This window comes from Schistocerca gregaria, chromosome 2 (assembly GCF_023897955.1).
Source record: "Schistocerca gregaria isolate iqSchGreg1 chromosome 2, iqSchGreg1.2, whole genome shotgun sequence".
NCBI classification, from domain to species: Eukaryota; Metazoa; Arthropoda; class Insecta; order Orthoptera; family Acrididae; genus Schistocerca; species Schistocerca gregaria.
Window position 1 is genome coordinate 528,558,068 of NC_064921.1, and position 23,272 is coordinate 528,581,339.

At 42.6% G+C, this 23,272-nt stretch overlaps 1 protein-coding gene across 1 annotated transcript in view; it reads left to right on the forward strand.

The window, feature by feature from the left end:
* The window catches only part of LOC126335869 (G-protein coupled receptor GRL101-like), a 697,223-nt gene that overhangs the window by 37,259 nt on the left and 636,692 nt on the right, over window positions 1–23,272 (forward strand). The window lies entirely within an intron of this gene.

Consider the following 23,272-nt stretch of genomic DNA (forward strand, 5'->3'; position numbering starts at 1 on the left):
GAGAGCGCTGGCGATAAGCGTATAACTTTGATTATTCTTCAAAGGCTTGTGCAGAATCCGAGCTAGACTGATAACGTTATCTACACTCACGGATATATAATTATGATTTCAAGAACTCCAAGCTAAACTTAATCAAAGATTTTATTCATTGTATCGTTGGTGGAATCAACCGAACAGTCATGGGTACAAACTGGGTGGGCAGGGGCAAAGTAGTCAGTGTAGCTCATCATGCAGTCGAGGACAAACTCCCAGGCAGTTCGTGACTGTGTTTCATATCAGCAGCATGTTGTGATGCAAGTGGATATTTTGCCTTATTAAAATCAGGTTAAAATGGAAAGATGCCTTGTGAAAGTTTTGTGAAAACAGTCTACTAACTTCTTCCCACAAGCAATATGTGTGTGAATAGGATGTTACGTTACTCAGCGAAAAAGTGATTTATTAACTGAAATTGACTCAGGAACATTTCTGAACAGTTTCTACAGTCAACAAACTCGTGTGATGACAGTTGTTACATGCTACTCCGTGGCTCAGTAAGTGATGATTAGATTCTTCCATCTTTCATGCAAGCCTTAATTCTGAACCAGCTGTTCGAAAATATTCATCATATCATCTCATTTCCTGATTTTGGCACAAAAGTATCAAACTCTTCATACAGTATCACATCTCGAATTTCATATGCGCCCTCTTTCCTTTCCATAATATTGACCTAAAGTGCGTCGCCCTTGTATAGGCCCTCTGTATGCTCCTTTCACGTTTCGGCTTTCCCTTCTTTGCATCTGAGCTTTTGTTATTCATACAGGTGATTCCTTTTCCTCCAAAAAATATGGTTCAAATGGCTCTGAGCACTATGGGACTTAACATCTGAGGTCATCAGTCCCCTAGAACTTACAACTACTTAAACCTAACTGACCCAAGGACATCACACACATCCATGCCCGAGGCAGGATTCGAACCTGCGACCGTAGCAGTTGCGCGGTTCCGGACTGAAGCGCCTATAACTGCTAGACCACCACGGTCGGCCCTTTTCCTCCAATGGTCTCTAATTTTCCTGTAGGCAGTACCTATCTGCTTCTATATGCTTCTACATCCTTTCATCTGTCCTCTAGCCATCCCTGTCTAGCCATTTTGCACTTCTTGTCGATCTCAGTTTTGAGACGCTTGTATTTCTTTTAGTCTGCTTCATTTACTGCATTTTCATATTTTCTCCTTTCAGTTAAATTCAAAATCTCTTCTGTTATTCTAGGATTTCTAATAGTGCTATCCATTCTTTTTATCTACTTGATCCTCTGCTGCCTTTATAATTTAATCTCTCAAAGCCATCCAGTCTTCTTCTATTGTATGTCTTTCCCCTGTTCTTGTCAATCGTACTCTAATGCTCCCCCTGAAACATTATAAAATCTCTGGTTCTTGCAGTTTATCCAGGTCCTGTCTTCTTAAATTCATACGTTTTTGTAGAGCCTTCCGTTTCAATCAACGGTTCATAACCAACATTTTGTGGTCAGAGTCCACATCTGCCGATGGAAATGTCTTACAATTTAAATCCCGGTTCCTAAGTCTTTGTCTTACCATTATATAATCTATCTGAAGTCTTTCAGTGACTCCAGGCCTCTTCCAAGAATACAGCCTTCTTACATGATTCTTAAACCAAGTGTTATCTATGATTAAGTTATGCTCTGTGTAAAATTCTACCAGGCGAGTTTCTCTTTCATTCCTTATCCCCTGCTCATATTCACCTTCTTATTTTCCTTCTCTTCCTTTCCCTACTATCGAATTCCAATTCCCCATGACTATTAAATACTTGTCTCACTTAACCATCTGAATTGTTTCGTTTATCTCGTCATACGTTCCTTTAATCTCTTCATCATCTGCGGTGCTAGTTGGCATACAAACTTATACTGCTGTGGAAGGGGTGGTCTTCGTATCTATCTTGGCTACAATAATGCGTTCACTATGCTGTACGTAGTAGCTCATCCGTGCTCCTACTTTTTTTATTTATTATTAAACCTACCCCCCCCCCCCTCCCATTAACCACGGACCTTGCCGTTGGTGGGGAGGCTTGCGTGCCTCAGCGATACAGATAGCCGTACCGTAGGTACAACCACAACGGAAAGGTATCTGTTGAGATGCCAGACAAACGTGTGATTCCTGAAGAGGGGCAGCAGCCTTTTCAGCAGTTGCAAGGGCAACAGTCTGGATGATTGACTGATCTAGCTTTGTAACATTAAACAAAAAGGCCTTGCTGTGTTGGTACTGCGAACGGCTGAAAGCAATGGGAAACTACGGCCGTAATTTTCCCGAGGGCATGCAGCTTTACTGTATGATTAAATGATGATGGCGTCCTCTTCGGTAAAATATTCCGGAGGTAAAAAAGTCCCCCGTTCGGATCTCCGGGCGGGGACTACTCAAGAGGATGTCGTTATCAGGAGAAAGAAAACTGGCGTTCTACGGATTGGAGCGTGGAATGTCAGATCCCTTAATCGGGCAGATAGGCTGGAAAATTTAAAAACGGAAATGGATAGGTTAAAGTTAGACATAGTGGGAATTAGTGAAGTCCGGTGGCAGGAGGAACAAGACTTGTGGTCAGGTGACTACTGGGTTATAAACACAAACTCAAATAGGGGTAATGCAGGAGTAGGTTTAATAATGAATAGGAAAATAGGAATGCGGGTAAGCTACTACAAACAGCATAGTGAACGCATAATTGTGGCCAAGATAGATATGAAGCCCACACCTACTACAGTAGTACATGTTTATATGCCAACTAGCTCTGCAGATGACGAAGAAATTGAAGAAATGTACGATGAAATAAAAGAAATTATTCAGATAGTGAAGTGAGACGAAAATTTAATAGTCATGGGTGAATGGAATTCGAGTGTAGGAAAAGGGAGAGAAGGAAACGTAGTAGGTGAATATGGATTGGGGCTAAGAAATGAAAGCCGCCTGGTAAAATTTTGCACAGAGCACAACTTAACCATAGCTAACACTTGGTTTAAGAATCATGAAAGAACGTTGTATACATGGAAGAGCCCTGGAGATACTAAAAGTTATCAGATAGATTATATAATGGTAAGACAGAGGTTTAGGAACCAGGTTTTAAATTGTAAGACATTTCCAGGGGCAGATGTGGACTCTGACCACAATCTATTGGTTATGTCCTGTAGATTAAAACAGAAGAAACTGCAAAAAGGTGGGAATTTAAGGAGATGGGACCTGGATAAACTGAAAGAACAAGAGGTTCTACAGAGTTTCAGGGAGAGCATAAGGGAACAATTGACAGGTATGGGTGAAAGAAATACAGTAGAAGAAGAATGGGTAGCTTTGAGGGATGAAGTAGTGAAGGCAGCAGAGCATCAAGTAGGTAAAAAGACGAGCGCTACTAGAAATCTTTGGGTAACAGAAGAAATATTGAATTTAATTGATGAAAGGAGAAAAAGTAAAAATGCAGTAAATGAAGCAGGCAAAAAGGAATACAAACTTCTCAAAAATGATATCTACAGGAAGTGCAAAATGGCTAAGCAGGGATGGCTAGAGGACAAATGTAAGGATGTAGTGGCTTATCTCACTAGGGGTATGATAGATACTGCCTACAGGAAAATTAAAGAGACCTTTGGAGAAAAGAGAGCCACTTGTATGAATATCAAGAGCTCAGATGGAAACCCAGTTCTAAGCAAAGAAGGGAAAGCAGAAAGGTGGAAGGAGAATATAGAGGGTCTATACAAGAGCCATGTACTTGAGGTCAATATTATGGAAATGGAAGAGGATGTAGATGAAAATGAAATGGGAGATACGATACTGCGTGAAGAGTTTGACAGAGCACTGAAAGACCTGAGTCGGAACAAAGCCCCCGGAGTAGACAACATTCCATTGGATCTAATTACGGCCTTGGGAGAGCCAGTCCTGACAAAACGTTATCATCTGGTGAGCAAGATGTATGAAACAGGCGAAACACCCTCAGACTTCAAGAAGAATATAATAACTCCAATCCGAAAGAAAGCAGGCGTTGACAGATGTGAAAATTACCGAACAATCAGTTTAACAAGCCACAGCTGCAAAATACTAACACGAATGCTTTACAGACGAATGGAAACACTGGTAGAAGCCGACCTCGAGGAATATCAGTTTGGATTCCGTAGAAATACTGGAACACGTGAGGCAATATGGACCTTACGACTTATCTTAGAAGAAAGATTAAGGAAAGGCAAACCCACGTTTCTAGCATTTGTAGACATAGACATTTGACAATGTTGACTGGAATACTCTTTTTCAAATTCTAAAAGTAGCAGGGGTAAAATACAGGGAGCGAAAGGCTATTTACAATTTGTACAGAAACCAGATGGCAGTTATAAGAGTCGAGGGACATGAAAAGGAAGCAGTGGTTGGGAAGGGAGTAAGACAGGGTTGCAGCCTCTCCCCGATGTTATTCAATCTGTATATTGAGCAAGCAGTAAAGGAAACAAGAGAAAAATTCGGAGTAGGTATTAAAATCCATGGAGAAGAAATAAAAACTCTGAGGTTCGCCGATGACATTATAATTCTGTCAGAGACAGCAAAGGACTTGGAAGAGAAGTTGAATGGAATGGACAGTGTATTGAAAGGAGAATATAATATGAACACCAACAAAAGCAAAGTGAGGATAATGGAATGTAGTCGAATTAAATCGGGTGATGCTGAGGGAATTAGATTAGGAAATGAGACACTTAAAGCAGTAAAGGAGTTTTGCTCTTTGGGGAGCAAAATAGCTGATGATGGTCGAAGTAGAGAGGATATAAAATGTAGACTGGCAATGGCAAGGAAAGCGTTTCTGAAGAAGAGAAGTTTGTTAACATCGAGTATAGATTTAAGTGCCAGGAAGTCATTTCTGAAAGTATTTGTATGGAATGTGCCATGTATGGAAGTGAAACATGGACGATAAATGGTTTGGACCAGAAGAGGATAGAAGCTTTCGAAATGTGGTGCTACAGAAGAATGCTGAAGATTAGATGGGTAGATCACATAACTAATGAGGAGGTACTGAATAAGATTGGTGAGAAGTTTGTGGCACAACTTGACCAGAAGAAGGGATCGGTTGGTAGGACATGTTCTGGGACATCAAGGGATCACCAATTTAGTATTGGAGGGTAGCGTGGAGTGTAAAAATCGTAAAGGGACACCAAGAGATGAATACAGTAAGCAGATTCAGAAGAATGTAGGTTGCAGTAGGTACTGGGAGATGAAGAAAATTGCACAGGATAGAGTAGCATGGAGAGCTGCATCAAACCAGTCTCAGGAATGAAGACCACAACAACGACATTGAACCTACTCCTGTATTATTCCTATTTCATTTTGTATTTATAAACCTACATCCACGGTACCAGAGGTCCTGTTCCTCCTGCCACCGAACTTGACTAATTCCCACGAAGTGTAACTTTAATCTATCCAGCTCCATTTGTAAATTTTGTAACCTATCTGCTCAACTAACGGATCTGACATTCCACGCTCCAATGCGTAGAACGCCAGTTTTGTTTGTCCTGATGACGACGTCCACCTGCGTAGTCCCCGCCCGGAGATCCGAATGGGGGACTATTTTACCTCCGGAATATTTTACCCTAGGGGCGGCATCATAATTTCACCATGCAGTAAAGCTGCATGCCCTCTGGAACAATTACAGCTGTAGTTCCCACTTGCTTTCAGCCGTTTGCAGTATCCTCACAGCAAGGCGTATTTGGTTGATGTTACAAGACCAGATCAGTCAGTCATCTAGGCTGTTGCCTGTGTAACTACTGAAATGGCAGCTGCCCCGCTTTAGGAACCACACGTTTGTCTGGCCTCTCAACAGACACCTTTCCGTTGTGGTTGCACCTCCGGTTCGGCTATCTGTATCACTGAGGCACGCAAGCCTCCCCACCAACGGCAAGGTCCTTGGCTCGTGGGGGGAGATGGGGGGGGGGGCATACAAAACTAGTGCAAGCAATATTATTTGTACTTCTGGGTACAGTGCTTGATGCAATGAGTCTATAATCTCTCGTATGTTTACGTTCTAAGACACACTTCTATATAAAATTACACAAGACTATTAAATAAAGAAATTTTAACTTTTCATTCATACATTTATAACATTAATTACTTAATATCGTTAGGTTAACAATCGCCCTCAATTTTCATATGAATTTAAACCGCAAATCACTATGTTAGAAAAAGATACTTGTTATTTTCTGGTAACTTTCGTCGATATTAATATCCATATTTTTGGGTGAGGGTCATTTACACTGAAATTCTGACAAATTAAACTACTATACAGTATAATGTTTCATATCTAATCCTTGTAATAACACTACCGGAAAATAATTAGTATACATGCCTTACATTTCCTGCGGTTTACTAATTTGCTCAAGCGTTGGACCCAAATGTAGATTAGGAGCAGTTCGTAAGATACATAAGACAATTTATCTAAAACTACATAAAAAGATTAAAATTTTTATTTAGAGAATATGTAAAACAATTTTCGTAGTGATAACAAAGTTTCGATTAATACATAACAGAGCCTTTAGGCTTCGTTAAAGCTTTGAAATAACGTCTGAACAATTATTCTAAAGTGTTAGTGGCAAACTAACACCCGTAGTAAATGTAATTTGACAAGGTTTGTTAAGCAGTTTTCAGAATTTAAAAGGAGTAATACTTAACTTTACTAATCAGAAATCAAAAAAGGGGAAAAGTCAAGTGCTCCAAGAACTGCGCCCTTATTAAAATTTTAGCAACATGGGCAGTCACAGAACAACAGTGGTATCGCACATACAACAGCATTACAATTAATGCAAGCCGCCTTAGCCGCCCCGGTGTGAGTTCGACTTAGGACAGATCGATGAAACAAAATCTTCTGCTGAGAGAGCTAAGAATCCGACGAATAATTAGTGTTAAGATGTTATCTGCCTCTCCTTCCCTTGGAATAGTAAACGATATGCGAACAGCTTCAGAGACAGGTGAAGTTAGAATTATGACAAAATTTAACACGGGAGAAGGGATCGCGCAAAAGTATCAGAAAATTTAATTAGGCCTACTCAATCTGCTTTTAAAATCGAACAAGCACATTCCAGGACGAAGGCGTTACTGTTCGGCTACTTTGCACTTTAATATTGCCACGAAAATTAAGCGTTTTACACAACATAACGGTCCGAGGCAAATAGGCGCGCTCGGTTTCGCAGTTTAAAATGCACAAATACATCATTAAAATTAATATCCATAGCACTCATGTCTTATACAGAAAATAATCGTTTACTATACTGCAATCTGGACCCACAGTTGACGGCCATGTAGGTGCGAGCATTATGGACCTATCATACATAGGATACCTCAGAGTATTCACAATTATCGCTAATCCTCGAACACTTATAATACAGGGAGGCTGAGCAGAACCACTCTACCGAACTTAGTCCAATAGTGGATAGCGGCAGTACAACTAGCGACCGTTATGGTTCTGGCGGGAACCATTAGTGTGGAAACATGAGGTAGCCGTCGAATTAACCTGCATCGACCACTACTTAAATACAGCACAGAACCGGAACCGAGTAATTTCACTTCATGTATGTCCTCACTGGATCCTTAGGCAGCGTTGAAGACAGCTGATATGGGTGACAGCGTAGGATGGTCAGAGGACGTAATTCCAACAGGTCTCACCTCCAACACGCAATCCTGCAGCCCTTGGACCGCTCTGGTCAGACGTTCCAGTCAGCGTCAGCGTCACACTGTCCTCACCGCCGTCCTGTGCGACCACGACGTCTTATATCGAACTCAGGAGTCCTAGGAGACAGAAGACCGCTGGCTAACGTCTCTCCGCTTCAGTCCGAAACCGACCCTCAGATCCCTCCGCCTCGCCTCGCACCGTGCTGTCCAGTCTCCCTTTTTCATCCCGCGCACGCCCTCTCTCTGACCCATTCCATGCACCAGAATCTTTGCCTCAGAGATTTACCACGACTTATCGATATGTCGTAACACGGCTCGGCCTCACCCCCCATAAACCAAAATCCCCTGGGCCTGCGTTTCAAGACCGCAAAAGACTGACACTTCGCCAAAACCACCTGGTTTCACCTGACTTAGGTGCACTCAATGCTCGCGCTCTGTAGTCTAGTCTTTGACCAGGAGCTTATCTGGTGTCGGCACTTTTAGGACTCGGTAAATTCCCACGAAGCTTTAATCAAAACGTTTTCTCCAATCTTGAATCCCCTCGGATGGGGTTAACAGTTATATTGCGTTGCTTCTCTTTGGTAAGCGTTTTCGATGTTTCTCTTTCGCCTCTTCCAATTCTCTTTTACGGTCTCTGGGATGACATGATCAGTAGAGGGATCGTTAACACTCACAGACTGCACAGTGGCGAGTTCACTGTGTAAGCGGACATTAGACCTGCTGGTGTGTTTTATGTGCCTCATGGTGAACACTGTTAAATTCTATATTAAACCACAGTAACGATTGGTCCTACATCGTTTGTGCATTCACATGAACTAGAATACGAGCCGACATCAGATTGCGGTTTACCCATTCGGTGAACCACGGCTAAGGATAGCATGGTCTGATGGGTGTGTGCCTAGCTGCTTTTCGAAAATAAAATCTGTGAATACTCACGATGTAAGAATTGTTACTCAAAAGAACTTTTGCTTGGCAAAAAAGAGCGATAATCTGGGTCATATGCCAAATGCTGATACCTGTCTTCATTTTCCTTCTAGGAAAAAGCCAGTTAAACAGGGTGAATCCGTCTACAGCCGCACGCACATGCCCATATTACCCCTTAGTACGCGGCGGAGGACAAATTATCAATGAATAATCCATCCATTTCGTACTCCGCATGGGTAGCCTGGAGCAACATCCTCCGACCATTTCGGTATGGCTTGGCTATTTTGCGTGCTTTGCACTGGTTTACCAAACGCCTTACATCTTTCCACAAAAAGGGTTAGGTTAAGGTTTCCTTTATCTTAAAAACGGTCTTACAGATTCCCAGGTGACTTCCTATAGCAGAGTCGTGCTAATACTCAAAACCGTTACTGAGGTTGACAGATTTCTAGCTTTCTATCACCACAATTACGATAGCATAGCAAAACTCTCTACATCTCAAATCGCGGCATCGCTTCTCCACCAGCAACGCTCTTCCTGATCTCTCTTAGTTCCGGATCATGTTCCTGCTTCCCTTAGAAATCCCCAAAGAGTGCGAACACTTCCTCAAGCATAGAGCAGATCTCCCTTATCTATCCGGCTCCGTCAGCAGAGAACGCTTCCTTTTTATTATCTTTCTCTATGGACATCTGAGTAATGGCATCTGTCACAATGTTTTTCTGCCTCTTGACATGTTTTACCGAAAACCGGAATGCTAATATTCTAACAGCTCAACGCTCTATGCAGCCGCTCTTCCTCGGACGGTCTAGCACCCGGTTGAGCACCCTGTTATGCGTTCCTTTAACGAACTCGCGATTCCCTAGATAAAATCTGAACTTTTCCAGAGAATCTAAACGGATAAGGCTTCCATCTCCTCTGCTGGAGACAAGGATCGCGATGCGTTCGATATTGGTCGGCGCTTCCTATCCTGTTCTTGTAACAGAACGGCTGTCACTCCCGAATTCGAGGCGCCAACCTGTACAGCAAAAGCTATCGAAAATAGGCGCACCAGAAACCGGAGTGTTGCTTTATGCCGTTTTTAAGGCATCAACTGCGGTTTTTTTGGCTCTCTGTCGGTCTATAACTTTTACAACTTTCTCTTTTCTCCTCAGCACCGCTCGAGGTAGCCGCGCAGTGTTGGGCGCCTTGCCACGGTCCACGCGGCTCCCCCTTCGGAGTTTCGAGTCCTCACTCGTGCATGGATGTGTGTGTTCTCCTTAGCTTAAGTCAGTTTAAGTTAGATCATGTGTAAGGCTAGAGACTGATAAACTCAGCACTTTCGTCCCATAGGAACGTACCACAAATTTCCAAATTTTCTCCTCAGCTGGTTAACAGAGGCGCTGATTCGGAGAAACAAGGAACGAGTTTTCGAAAGAAATTTGTAATACCTACAAAACAAGCTATGACCTTCTTTGTTTGTTGTGGGTATAAAGCATGGATAGCTCTGGTTCGAGAGTGGTCGATTTCGACCCCCTCTGCAGACAGTAGATGACCCAGGAATGAAATTTTCCGACGTGCAAGGGTGACCTGAGTAGGTTTTACATTGATACCGGCTTCCCTCAGACGTTATAAGACCTGCCTTAGGTGATCTACCTGACACCTTTTGCGCAATGCACGTAACGTTCACTGTTCAGGTAAGACATCTTGAATCATTCTTGTTAATGATTCCCGAAACAGCGGGTACAGAATTAGGAGACTAGCCACCCAAGGGAGAAAGCTAATGTTCTGCTGTGTAATCGACAGGGACGCATCGCAGCACTCTCCTCCCCACTGTGGGCTGCTGTCACCTGGATGACATTTACCACGGCCCAGCGCAGCTCCGCGGCGCTAAATCCCTCAGATTCCCCGCGAATTCAGAGTTCATACTGGATGTCTTTCTTCTTGTGACATCCCAGCCCCAGCACATCTCCTGTCATATTCCCAAAATGGATATAATATAACAAAAAAACAAACAAGAAGCAGTTGCCTCTTAGAATTATTACTTGTTACGGATGGTGCTTAATTAAGAACTGCCGTGCCTTCCACCTAGAGCACCCACGCGCTAACTTCCAAAATGGGACGCTTTTGCGATTTATAGATAGCTCGAACGCTGGAAGGGCTGGACAAAACTACACAATATTGAAATGTTATCTTCAGATAATATTTTAAACAACTCTTCTAGTAATAATAATATTTCCGTTAATACGAACAAGAGCGTTTAGGCTTCGTTAGAGCCTTGAAACAACAACTGACACAGAAATGATAATTAACTTTACTTATCAGAAACACAAAAGTCGAAAAATCAACTGATGTACCAAAGTTAAAATAAAATTTAGCAAATAGAGCAATTACAGAACAACAGCGGTATCGTTGTAACATCAGAATAAGTTCAAGCCACGTTGGCCGCTCAGGCGGAAGTATACTATGACGTCCGGCTTCGACCGGCCAAACGATCTGCCGTTCCTACCTTTAGGCTAATTACGAGATCAGAACATGTCTATAACACACCAAATACGCTCTTAGAAATACACATAATAATTGAATACAATTCGACGCTCCGACGACAGTATGGAATGATGAAACAAAATCTTCAGATAAAAGAGATAAGAACGTAACGTAAAATGAGTGGTAAGATGTTATCTGTCTCCTCTTCCCCCGGAATAGCAAACGGCTCCAGAAAAATGTGAACTAAGAAGAATGACAAAATTTAACGTCAGAGAAGGGAGCGCACGAAAGAATCAAAAAGTTTCACTAAATCTAATTAGGCTCGATCACACTACTTTTAAAATTGAAAAAGTACCTCCCAGTACGAATGATTTACTCCGGCCAATTTGCAACTTAATCTTCCAGCGAAAAGGAAACAAGTTACACAACAAACCGGCCTCAAACAAGTAGGCCCGCTCGGTTTCACAGCTTAAAATGCACAATTACAACTGCAGAAGTATTACCTACAGCACTAATGTCGTACACAGAAAATAATCAGTGGCGTTAATACGACGGCGATCGCAGCTTGACGGCGCGGTAGGCACTGGCATCACATATCACGTATGGATTACCTCGGAGTGGACTCAAGTGTTAAGGTCTAGAATTGGTAAACAGGGCATATGGGTTGCTGGAGTGGAATGTTGACCTCTTTTGAGGATGCAGAAATTGATTTTCACCACGTTAATTGAAACAGAGCACTGGTAACAACACAATGATTTATTAGCATCCGCAAACTGCAGTGATCTACACCGATTATTCTATTGTATAAAAGAAATGAGAACAATTGATATAATTTTAAAAGAGGAACAACCTTATAGCCTCAACCTTAATAAAAAATCTTTACATAAATGTAAATTAACATAACTGCAGACCTGAGCTTACTAGTTATGAAATTAAATCAATTATCAGGTCTTGTGAATATGAATAATAACAATTTGTAAAAACTATTAGGTTTCAAAAATACACGAATAGCAAGAGCTCATAAATACGCGAATTAACTACTGGCGAAAACATCCGGCTATATGATAACCTGAAAGATCTACACAACAATTAGCACATTCTCGGCGTTTGGCGTTCACATCGGCCGCCCGTCTGAATTCCGCGCCCGAGAGCTCAAGTGACAACAACAGGCAGGATGGCCTGCGCACAACAATGACGGCTCCTAAAACACACAGACCCAGTATTAATACACAGTTCACTAAAATACTACAACCAACAACCAAAAAGTTGGTAGCGTCAAATGCGGGAAGAGATGTTAAACGTAATAGTGTGACAACCGCAATTACTATTAAAGCAACAGTCCACTGAATAATCTCCAATGAGGCGAAATTTCACTTGATAAGTTTACGAACCACAACTAGCTCCAGGTGATAATGACCAGACAACTGGCACCCAACCTTAAATACCAAAGCACCGTTTGACGCTGCAAAATTGTTCCTACGAGTATTATAGTCGCCAACAAGGAAGAAATTTGTAATTCCAATTTAAATTCGCGGCTGAAGTTTTATATAGAGGATAAATTTTGATTTATAAAATTAACCACGTAACACATTGACAAAAACAAAATAAAGGAATTGCCGAATATCGGCCACACTTGTAATCCAAGATAAATGCAACGGAACCAGGGCACAGCGTAGTTAGGTGGAATTGCAATACCAAGTATCACGGACCCATGTCCAAATGTTTTAAGGAATGACTAGAGAAAATCAGAGTGGCTACACAGAGCAATCGCATCCAAAAGTTCCACCACACAATGGCTCACCATATAAAGTTAGTCAGGAGCCCTTTGTAAACGTGCATGCCAGTGTAAACTCCCGCCCTCTCCTCAGGATTCGAGGCAGACAGGACGCTTAAAGAGAGCCTATGTAGACCGGTGACTGGCTCCGCAGTCTAATCCCGCTCGTCGCCAGACCCAGGCGCTAGAATGTCAACACCGTGCGTCCTTGCACTACACCAACCGACGACCGACTTCTTGCGATGCTCCGTACGCCGTCCTCCCTCTGTCACTGCCGCCAACCGAGTCTCGGTCGCTGCACCCGACCGAGTCTTCATCCTCGCCAAGCCGCGGACGTCTTTAATAGAGAGCGCTAGCCAACCAGGACGCCGCAAAGCGGGTAACTTCGACAGAGGAACTATCCTGCCGAGAGCATCGCAGGGAGTCACGGCTCAACAACTATCGGTAATCGGGGAACACTTAGGCTGGCCGCAAGATGAGACGCAGGTCCGTGACGTGACACAGGGTGACTCACGGTGAGTTTTTGCGAACCTCACAACTGAATGGTCCCGCGTACGTAAGAGCGCAGCGTGACGTGACGCGGTTCCTGCGCTTGGCGACACTGCGGACCGCAGTCTCCTGTACGCAGTTTGCTGCGACGCTCACGGCGGCACTAGCTGTTGGTAGTTCGAAATGGAGGAAAAGCTAATTGAAGCCGTACGTGTTCGCAAAGTTCTGTATGATACAAGCCATGAAGATTACTTGAAAACGAAGCCGAACCTTAAAAACACAGATAGTTTCTTCTTTGTTCCAATCGGCCTTCTAGCGTTGCATCCCTGTCTGTCCATTTCATTCTTGATGAGACCATGCACTTCTTGGAATTGATCACGGTTTAATCTAAAATAGTTCGTGAATTTTTCATCATCAAATTCCTTCGTTATAGCCAACTCCCAGTGACTTAGTCTTCTTTTCATGTATGCACTTTTTTCTGCCTTTTGTTTCATCAAAGCGATGTAACACAACGTTTCGAACTCAAACTCAATCATAGCAGAAGTAGTCGCCATCTCTGCCAGAGCCGAAGTGCCTCAGCAAACTGCGATCCAATTTGCGGTGATTGTCACTGTGACTCACGCTGCCGTGAGGAATTTGGCGTGAGCCCCCCTGCGTCACGTCACGGGCCTGCGTCTCATTTTGCGGTCCGCCGTACAATACAGTAAGGTTGAGCAGAATCGCTCCATACAATGTGGGCAAATATCGTCTACCGACAGTGCAACTAGCAATTGTTCTGATTCTGGCGGGGACCATTACTGCAGAGTCGTGATATAGCCGTCGATTAATCGACATTGATCACCACGTAAATGCAGCACAGGAACGGAACCGTACTTCAAATTATCCTCACCGGATTCTTCTTCGTCGTTGAAGAGAGCTGATCTGGCTGGCGGTGACGGGAAGGTCAGCGGATGTAATTCTGACAGGTCACAGCTCCAACAGCCGATCCTACTGCAAGTAAACCAAACTGCTCTGTTTCGTTCCATCCAGTCGTCCTAACCATCAAAAATGGTTCAAATGACTCTGAGCACTATGGGACTTAACTACGGAGGTCATCAGTCCCCTAGAACGTAGAACTACTTAAAACTAACTAAGCTAAGGACATCATACACATCCTTGCCCGAGGCAGGATCCGAACATACGACCGTAGCTGTCGCGTGATTCCAGACTGTAGCGCCTAGAACCGTTCGGCCACACCGGCCGGCGTCCTAACCATCATCACAGTGTCCACGCCCTGTAACTTGTACGACCACGAAATCCTCCATCGGGCCCAGGCGCCTTGGTAGACAGAACGACGTGGGCTAACACGACACCGCTTCAGTTCTCAGCCGTCAGTCAGCCCCTTCCGTATTGCCACGCGCCTTACTGTCCAGTCCCTCTTTTGCGGCACACGCGCATATTGTGGCTGACCCATTCCGTGGACCAGAATCTTTGCCGAAATGACCTGCAACGGTCTATGGATACGTCGTAGCATGGCTCAACGTGGACAGACGATGTCCATTTTGATTCAATCACGCCATGTGTACCCTGGCAAATAGTTGATGTGCTGATATTTGTTACAATGTTGTCCGCCTACACACAGCATAGTGGCATAACTACCCGAGAGCCGTCTGCGTTTGTCCCAATGAGCGAGTTTTCAAGGGATGAATTGGTGACCTTCGTGTGGTAGAATGGTCCTTTCAGAAAATTGCCACACAAGTTGGACGTTCTGCGTCAGTTGTACAAAAATGCTACTATCAGTGGTCACGTGAACATTCTCAGATCTGTAGACGAGATTCTCGACGTCCACGCTGCACATACGCACACCAGAATCGTCGTATTGTAAGGACAGCAGTGACAGAGTGTACAACTGTCCCAGCACAGATAAGAGGGCTTGTGAGTCCAGAAGCGTCAACATGATGCTGCCAACCGGTTATTAGCAGTGCGTACAAGTGTAGCCCATTTTCCACTCAAGCCGCAGAATTGCCGTGCATGGGTCGACTCGTGACATCAGAGTGTCACTTGGAAAATGCACTTCTTCACTGGTGAAGCAGATTCTGCCTGCATGCAAGTTGTGGTTGTGTGCGCGTACGACGTAGACCTGGTGACTGTTGTCTCATAGAATACATTCGTCCAAGGCCCCATCCCCTGCACCATTCTTTAGGATACAATAAGCTACAAGTCTCGTGTTTCTGGAGGGGACCCCAATTAGCATTTGGTATTTGCATAATGTTGTTTGGCTGTTCTTTTGTCATTATTGCAACAGGAAGGTTATGATTTGTTCCAACTGGATAATGCTCAACCACACACTGCCCGTGGAACTCAACGTATTCTTCAAGATGTCCGGAAAATTCCCTGGCCATCACGATCACCAAACTTGTCTCCAATTGAGAACGTGTGGGATATGATGGGACAAGAGGAAACTCGTGCAACCTGTCTACCAACAACTCTTACAAACTACATGAACAGGTCGAATGGTTCAAATGGCTCTGAGCACTATGGGAATTAGCATCTGTGGTCATCAGTCCCCTAGAACCTAGAACTACTTAAACCTAAATAACCTAAGGACATCACACACATCGATACCCGAGGCAGGATTTGAACCTGCGGCCGTAGCAGTCGCGCGGTTCCGGACTGAGAGCGTAGAACCGCTAGACCACCGCGGCCGGCGAACAGGTCGAGCAAGCGTGGGATAATGTGTCCCAGAACACTATTTGCCATCCACACAATCGACTGGATGCCAGAGTCAGCATCTCACATTGTATTTTGAATTACAAACAAACCACATGACGCAAAACAAATAAAATATTATTTCTTATCCTTGCTGTATATAACTCATTAGACCTTTGCGAGGTACGATCCTTTTTTTCTGATTGTGTATAATATACATAATATTTATGATATCAGGTAACGTCCTGCATCAGGGATTTTTACCCTGTAAATGGATTATTCAATATCAGTAGTCATTTATTATTGTTAATTGTCGTTAGTGGTGGGCCAGTGTGGCCGAGCGGTTCTAGGCACTACAGTCTGGAACCGCGCGACCGCTACAGTCGCAAGTTCGAAACCTGCCTCGGGCATGGATGTGTGTGATGTCCTTAGGTTAGTTAGGTTTAAGTAGTTCTGAGTTCTAGGGGACTGATGACCTCGGCAATTAAGTCACATAGTTCTCAGAGCTATTTGAACCATTTGTCGTTAGTGAAGGCTTTGGGTAGGTTCTAAGGAGCACCTTGTCTTTTGCTTTGAACTCTTGTGTTTTCTGTTACTTTTTATTCATATACTGCCTTTATTTTGGCCCTCCCGTGTACACCTATCTGATCTCTTTCTTTACATATTGGCGTTTTGCTCATGGCGTGCAGTAAATAGATGACTAGACGATTTAGTTGGGGGCTGTTCCACGTTATATTATTGCCTTTAATGCTCCTGGGTTTGTCGGAAAAGACACTAATGTCTTTCATTAGACTGGCCATTCGTTTTTCGGTAAAGCAACGAGGCATTGTGGTTGTGCTACTTTCGTCTGTATGTAGTTCAAGTTAGATTCCACATAAATGTTGCTTGTGTATCATTTTGATTTGTCAAAACAGTGAGACTGCATGTCACTGATATACGGTAATTTCTTCTGTATAATCTCCACCCTGTCCCAGTGTCGGTATCTGCCTTACCGTGCTTCAGTTTTCAAATAAGCCACAATGACTTCCTCGCCTTCAACTGTCAAATCCATATACTATATAACACATGAAAGATGGATGACACTGTTCCGCTCATGCATAAATTATAGCCCAATTTCGCAGCTCCCAGTTCAGCCTTTGACGATTAGGAATGTGCATTTCCTCACTCTGTTACGTATATTCAATTTACCCTATGCTGTCCATTAGACAATAGTGATTCCGCACCAATAACTTCCAAAATGTTGCAGATCTGCACCGGCAGGGTGGGTACCCGAAGATCCTTATGATTTTATTGAAAAACTGCACATCACAACATTTACCATGGCTCCTGTGCCTATCACAGTAGTAGTGGGAACTCCTTACACGATCGCACTAAAGGCCACCTGGACCAAATCCTCCATCTGTTCCATGCATGCATGAATGTCATTGCATAACTCCCCACTAATGTCCATATCATCGCTGTATCTTACCATATCTATTCCGTAATTACATCTACTGATCTCAGTCCACCCTACGGTGTGCACCAGAGAGATGAGTACAGTCGCGTTCAGTTTGTAGACCCACTTGAGGTCGGCGGAGCGTGACCTTCTGACACCTGCACTATTCTAATGGATTAGATATGTTGTGGCGACCAGTTTTGATTGCTTGGTTGAAACCAGTTCGTCTTTTACTGCCGTTGTTGTGAAACGTACTCCCTCGAAATTCGCATTGATGTGATTGCATTATTCCTTGATGAACTAACCAATTGTCGTTTTTGTTTGATCTGATTGTTCTTTACATACTAGTCTCATTGTTCTTTGGATACCAGATATAGCCAAAGCAAGGTTACTAAACACAGCCTTCCGAAATGCCTTCACAAAAGAAGACAAAGTAAATATTCCAGAATTCGAATCGAGAATAGCTGCCAACATGAGAAACGTAGAAGTAAATATCCTCGGAGTATTGAAGCAACTTAAATCACTTAATAAAAGCAAGTCTTCTGGTCCAGACTGTATACCAATTAGGTTCCTTTCGGAATATGCTGATGCAGTAGCTCCATACTTAACAATCATGTACAACCGTTCGCTCGACGAAAGATACGTACCCAATGAATGATCCACTAAACTATAGGCCCACATCGTTAACGTCGATATGCAGCGGGATTTTAGAACATATATTGTGTTCAAACATTATGAATTACCTCGAAGAAAACGGTTTATTGGTACACAGTCAACATGGGTTTAGAAAACATCGTTCCTGTGAAACACAACTAGTTCTTATTCACATGAAGTGTTGAGTGCTATTGACAAGGTATTTCAGATCGATTCCGTATTTCTGGAATTCCGGAAGACTTTTGACACTGTACCACACAAGCAGCTTGTAGTGAAATTGCGTGCTTATGGAATATCGTCTCAGTTTTGTGACTGGATTTGCGATTTCCTGTCAGAGAGGTCACAGTTTTTAGTAACTGACGGAAAGTCATCGAGTAAAATAAAAGTGATTTTTGGCGTTCCCCCAGGTATTGTTATAGGCCCTTTGCTGTTCCTTATCTATATTAACGATTTTGGAGGCAATATGAGCACTCGTTGTTTGCAGATGACGATGTCGTCATCAGAAGGCCAAAACAAACTGCAAAACGATTTAGATAAGACATCTGAATGGTGCGAAAACTGGAAGTTGACCCCAAATAAGCAAAACTGTGAGGTTGTCCACATGAGTGTGATTCCGTAGGCTTTCCCGGCGTAATACGTCTTGAACGTCTCTTCGGGTTTGCTGCCGGATCCTAAAATCAACGTGACTCGATATTTCGGCGATCCAACTGATCGCCATCTTCAGGAAAATGCTGCTTATGCTGATGAGTCCCGCTGAGAACTGACGCCAGGTTGCAAATCGACGTCCTATATAGCCCACCGTTCAGTACACGGCGCATGCGCCACCCATCACAGATTGTGCCTTCCACAACAGGGAGGTCGCGCCGTCCTTACTGAAACACTGCTGGCAAACGATATGTCACAGTCAAGGCTGCACCGAAGAACGTTCAGTTTTGATACGAGATAATACCGGATTCCACGTTTTGCTAAGAGGAAACCCATTATCTCTGTTGATTAAATTATCAGTCAACCTAATTTCAATCGCCTCTTTATACACACTGTTCCAAAACCCGGAAATGTTGGCAACCACAACACTTTCCTCAAATTTCATTTTGTGTCCCTCATTTAGGCAGTGTTCTGCTACCGCCGATTTTTCCGGCTGTTGTAGCCTCGTATGTCGGCGATGTTCCACACACCTACCCTGCACTGTGAGAATAGAACGGCCAACGTAAGCTTTCCCACATTGACATGGAATTTTGTACACCCCGAGTTTCCTAAGCCCCAAATCATCCTTCACAGAGCCGAGCAGAGCCCTAATCTTAGAAGGTGGACGGAAAACACTCTTAATGTTAAAATTCCTTAAAATTCGTCCAGTCTTAAACGATAAGCCTCCAGCATAAGGAAGAAAGGCCACCGATCTATGTTCCTCTTCGTACACCTCCGGAAATGGTCCAAACTCCATAGACCGACGAATCTGCTTCTCAGTGTATCCATTTTCCTTAAAAACAGTCATCAAATGCTCAAGTTCTTGGGTTAAGCTGTCTGCATCGGAAATGGCATATGCTCTCCATACCAAAGTCCTAAGGACGCCACTACGTTGGTGTGGTGGATGACAACTCTTAGGATGCAGATACCAATCTGCTTGTGTCGGCTTTCGGTGAACACTGTGTCCCAAAGTTCCAACTGTTTTTTTTTTTTTTTTTTTTTTTTTTATAAGCCATTACGTCTAAAAATGGAGAAGGCAAGATCGTGCCGTCATCTTGACAAAGCGGAGTGCAACAGCAACAATCTTAATGTTGCGACCCCTGAGAACCAAACAATAAGTATAATTAAAATACTTAAAACCGCAAACTAAAAAAATTATGATGGGACATTTTCTTATTTAGAAATTAATACCAGTGGCTATGCTTTTCTTAAAAATCTTTCTTCTCCTTGTATTCATTTCTTTCCTTTTCCTCTTATTAGGTGCTGCACCAGTGTCTTAGATGCAACAAATAGATTATTTGTAATGTATGTGTATATAGAAAGTTAAATTTTCTCATAGGAACCATCCAGTCACGTATCGCTATTTGTAACTTATCTTTCATTTCTAGCAGATAAACTTGAGAGAAATATTTATATTTTCACAAAGTTATGCAGTGCATAAATGAAGGTTTGCCTCGAAATTCAATCAAACTGTCTGCCTTACTCAGCTACCATCATTTAAATTCTTAAGCCATTGCACGTCATGACCTTCCGATGTATCAGACTCCTTCGGCTGCTGAGCATCATTATTCTTTGAATGCTCGTTGACAGTGCAAATATATAGTGACAACATTGTGAACACAGTTTCCTATTACATCTAGGTGTAAAGTGTAACAAGTTCAAATAAAATTAATCTGGTAGTAGGAAAATGTTTATACAATAACTCCCGACACCATTATTTATGAATACAATTATTATTATTCGATAAAACAGATATTACAGACGAATGACAACACGTACCCCCCACTGCATTGAGATCTGAAAAGAAAGTGACTAGTTGTTTCTGAAAAAAATGAATTGAGTTACAGAGGTCATTCATTATGCCTTGTGCATACTGAATGCGAGATAAAAATTAACATATATTCTTCCATAATTGATATTACATACACATTTTGTGATATAGGAGTTTCTTACAGGTTGACGGTTTCCTTGTGAAAGTAATGAAATAATAAAACGTCTTTTTCTATGACATTCTTCACAGTTTGTAATCAGAGATCTGCCAAAATGTGTAATGTTTCTTAAACCGGAAATAATACACACCCACTGTCCACCTTTCCTCTATGTGCTATATAATGCGATGTAACTGTCCTGTGCACTAAAAGACGCAAGGGTCCACATTTGCCAGAAGGTGCCAAGAGATCTTTATATTAGCCAGCGAGTGGTCCACAGGTAGGAAGCTTTCTCATACTGCGCCTGCTGTAGGTGAGTGCGATGCCGTTGCATTGGCGTCGGTGTCTGTGGAATGTATGCCTTCTATGTTGCCACGCAATTACTCGCTTCTAGCACCTAATTAGTTTCTCTCTTGTTCCTATGCGTACCAGCGGGTGTATTTCATTTTAATATCAGGTAATCCGAAGGATGAAATGATGTCCCGCGAGCAGGGTGTTTTGCAGTTTATATGTTGCCTTATTACTTATGCATGAGGTTCTCTCAGTGCAATATATAACTTCAGGAAACTGACGCAATGTTTAGGAATGGAAATTAATATGAATGAGTTACCAAAAGCAATTCAAAAAGCTAACACCAATGAGAGCGTACTCGAGGAAACAAATAAAAGCCTCTAATATATGATGGAGGAGACATAGGCTATAGTGCAGGCAGTTAACTGGATGGAACTTAGAAATGTTGTTACAGTAACAACAGAGCCAACAGAACCATATCAGCTTCGAGCACAACTAGATAGCGGTTTCCAGTCCATCTTTACGACAGTCGATGTCGAAGTACTGACTATGGTCCATACTGAGAGTATGTGGCAATCGAAATCTGACATTCCAAAGAGGGTACAGATACAATAAGCCACGTAAGTATTTTTCTCTCACTTAGTAGCAGGGTTTCGGCCGATTCTGTCTATCTTATTAAATTTGTGGCACAAATTATTGCAAGTAGTCGAAGGAAACCCCTTTTTAGGAAATGGAAACTTTGAAGGATCTGGTTAATTTGCTACAATTCCAAGAGTCACATGTATACATATTACATTGTATTGGCAGTATTTAAGACAACTGACTCAACTTTGAAGTGAGATTACGAATATCTCTAAAACATAAGATTACTCACTAAGAAAGACAGAAAAAAGATTTACAGCAGTACAGTAAAATCATACATCGAAAACATTGGTTTATCCATCAAAATCAGTGTGAGGAGGGAAAATGAAGATAATGTGAAGCACATTTATTTATTTATTTATTTATTTATTTATTTTTTACATAGAGTCAGAAGAGTCCCTGGCAGACGCATGTCCACTAAGCTCATAAGAGGTAATTTACTTGGTATTACATTTTAGACTGGTACATTTACGTCTTTGTGGGGGCTATATACTGAAAATTTCGCTTTTCTGAGAGAAATTAAACAGATAAGAAAATATTTTGAGAAGGCTGGTAGTCATAAGTTTTTGCATATCTCGTGCAGATATAGATCTTTATTTTCTGGATATACTTAGCGGTTCAAAGTTTAATTAATTCGTGTCTGCCATACAGAGTTTACATAGTTAGTTAAAACTTTCAAACGTAAGTTTATAAGTTTGTATACAGGATGTTACAAATAGGTTCGGCCAAACTTTCAGGAAACATTCCTCACACACAAATAAAGAAAAGATGTTATGTGGACATGTGTCCGGAAACGCTTAATTTCCATGTTAGAGCTCATTTTAGTTTCGTCAATATGTACTGTACTTCCTCGATTCACCGCCAGTTGGCCCAATTGAAGGAAGGTAATGTTAACTTCGGTGCTTGTGTTGACATGCGACTCATTGCTCTACAGTACTAGCATCAAGCACATCAGTACGTAGCATCAACAGGTTATTGTTCATCACTAACGTCGTTTTGCAGTCAGTGCAATGTTTACAAATGCGGAGTTGGCAGATGCCCATTTGATGTATGGATTAGCACGGGGCAAGAGCAGTGGCGCGGTACATTTGTATCGAGACAAATATCCAGAACGAAGGTGTCCCGACAGGAAGACGTTCGAAGCAATTGATCGGCGTCTTAGGGAGCACGGAACATTTCAGCCTATGACTCGCGACTGGGGAAGACCTAGAACGACGAGGACACCTGAAATGTACGAGGAAATTCTTCGTGCAATTGACGATAACCCTAATGTCAGCGTCAGAGAAGCTGCTGCTGTAAAAGGTCATGTTGACCACGTCATTGTATGGAGAGTGCTACGGGAGAACCAGTTGTTTCCGTACCATGTACAGCGTGTGCAGGCACTATCAGCAGCTGATTGGGCTCCACGGGTACACTTCTGCGAATGGTTCATCCAACAATGTGTCAATCCTTATTTCAGTGTTGCTGTGTGTTTCCATTCCATGATTAATGTGATTTGAAGAGAAGTAATAAAATGAGCTCTAACATGGAAAGTAGGCGTTTCCGGACACATGTCCACATAACACGTTTTCTTTCTTTCTGTGTGAGGAACGTTTCCTGAAAGTTTGGCCGTACCTTTCTGTAACACCCTGTACATTAGGATTTAGT